This window comes from Anastrepha obliqua, unplaced genomic scaffold (assembly GCF_027943255.1).
Source record: "Anastrepha obliqua isolate idAnaObli1 unplaced genomic scaffold, idAnaObli1_1.0 ptg000371l, whole genome shotgun sequence".
In the NCBI taxonomy this organism is placed as follows: Eukaryota; Metazoa; Arthropoda; class Insecta; order Diptera; family Tephritidae; genus Anastrepha; species Anastrepha obliqua.
Window position 1 is genome coordinate 7501 of NW_026562352.1, and position 2500 is coordinate 10000.

Sequence of the window (2500 nt, forward strand, 5' to 3'; positions counted from 1 at the left end):
CAATGATATTGAAGCATATAAATCGAATCATAACTATATGAAACTCGAATTTAAGCCATATTAAACTGGTAATATTGTGATTTTATGCCTGGTTTTCCATACGTTAGTTTAAATAGAAAAAATTTTCGAATATATATACATATATGAAGAATTCTATATTAGCTAATACTAACATGTTATGGAATATAACCTTGGCATATTGGCACTAAAATATATAATAAAGACATTTCAAATCAAACTGAAATGTATTGAAATGAATTTTTCCCATACATTTTTGACAATGTGAGGTGTGCATGGCAAAAAACACTCACGGTGAAGGCATGTGAAATAATATGAAAATATCAAAAGTTAACTAACCAATGATATTGAAGCATATAAATCGAATCATAACTATATGAAACTCGAATTTAAGCCATATTAAACTGGTAATATTGTGATTTTATGCCTGGTTTTCCATACGTTAGTTTAAATAGAAAAAATTTTCGAATATATATACATATATGAAGAATCTATATTCTAATACTAACATGTTATGGAATATAACCTTGGCATATTGGCACTAAAATATATAATAAAGACATTTCAAATCAAACTGAAATGTATTGAAATGAATTTTTCCCATACATTTTTGACAATGTGAGGTGTGCATGGCAAAAAACACTCACGGTGAAGGCATGTGATATAATATGAAAATATCAAAAGTTAACTAACCAATGATATTGAAACATATAAATCGAATCATAACTATATGAAACTCGAATTTGAGCCATATTAAACTGGTAATATTGTGATTTTATGCCTGGTTTTCCATACGTTAGTTTAAATAGAAAAAAATTCTCGAATATATATACATATATGAAGAATCTATATTCTATACTAACATTTTATGGAATATAACCTTGGCATATTGCCATTAAAATATATAATAAAGACATTTCAAATCAAACTGAAATGTATTGAAATGAATTTTTCCCATACATTTTTGACAATGTGAGGTGTGCATGGCAAAAAACACTCACGGTGAAGGCATGTGATATAATATGAAAATATCAAAAGTTAACTAACCAATGATATTGAAGCATATAAATCGAATCATAACTATATGAAACTCGAATTTGAGCCATATTAAACTGGTAATATTGTGATTTTATGCCTGGTTTTCCATACGTTAGTTTAAATAGAGAGTTATGGAATATAACCTTGGCATATTGGCACTAAAATATATAATAAAGACATTTCAAATCAAACTGAAATGTATTGAAATGAATTTTTCCCATACATTTTTGACAATGTGAGGTGTGCATGGCAAAAAACACTCACGGTGAAGGCATGTGATATAATATGAAAATATCAAAAGTTAACTAACCAATGATATTGAAGCATATAAATCGAATCATAACTATATGAAACTCGAATTTGAGCCATATTAAACTGGTAATATTGTGATTTTATGCCTGGTTTTCCATACGTTAGTTTAAATAGAGAGTTATGGAATATAACCTTGGCATATTGGCACTAAAATATATAATAAAGACATTTCAAATCAAACTGAAATGTATTGAAATGAATTTTTCCCATACATTTTTGACAATGTGAGGTGTGCATGGCAAAAAACACTCACGGTGAAGGCATGTGATATAATATGAAAATATCAAAAGTTAACTAACCAATGATATTGAAGCATATAAATCGAATCATAACTATATGAAACTCGAATTTGAGCCATATTAAACTGGTAATATTGTGATTTTATGCCTGGTTTTCCATACGTTAGTTTAAATAGAGAGTTATGGAATATAACCTTGGCATATTGGCACTAAAATATATAATAAAGACATTTCAAATCAAACTGAAATGTATTGAAATGAATTTTTCCCATACATTTTTGACAATGTGAGGTGTGCATGGCAAAAAACACTCACGGTGAAGGCATGTGATATAATATGAAAATATCAAAAGTTAACTAACCAATGATATTGAAGCATATAAATCGAATCATAACTATATGAAACTCGAATTTGAGCCATATTAAACTGGTAATATTATGATTTTATTCCTGGTTTTCCATACGTTAGTTTAAATAGAAAAAATTTTCGAATATATATACATATATGAAGAATCTATATTCTATACTAACATGTTATGGCATATTGGTGTTATTGTATTTTATTCCTGGTTTTCTATAGTTAGTTTAAATAGAAATAAATTTTTGAATTCAAAATTTTATATTCTATACTAGCATTACATAGAAATTATCCTCAACTGTTTGTTTCTTGTATAAATACAGGAAATTAAACAGATGATGAAGAGAAAAAAATAAGAAAAACAAAAATTTATAAGAAAAATTAAATTTTAAACAAAGGAAAAGAGGAGAAAATTTTTTCAATCATATATATTTATGATTAAAAAATAGAATTATGAAATTATTAATTTCAATTCAAAGAGAAAAATTATGTAATATATGAAATTATTACATTAAAAATGCATTTGAAAAAAAAGT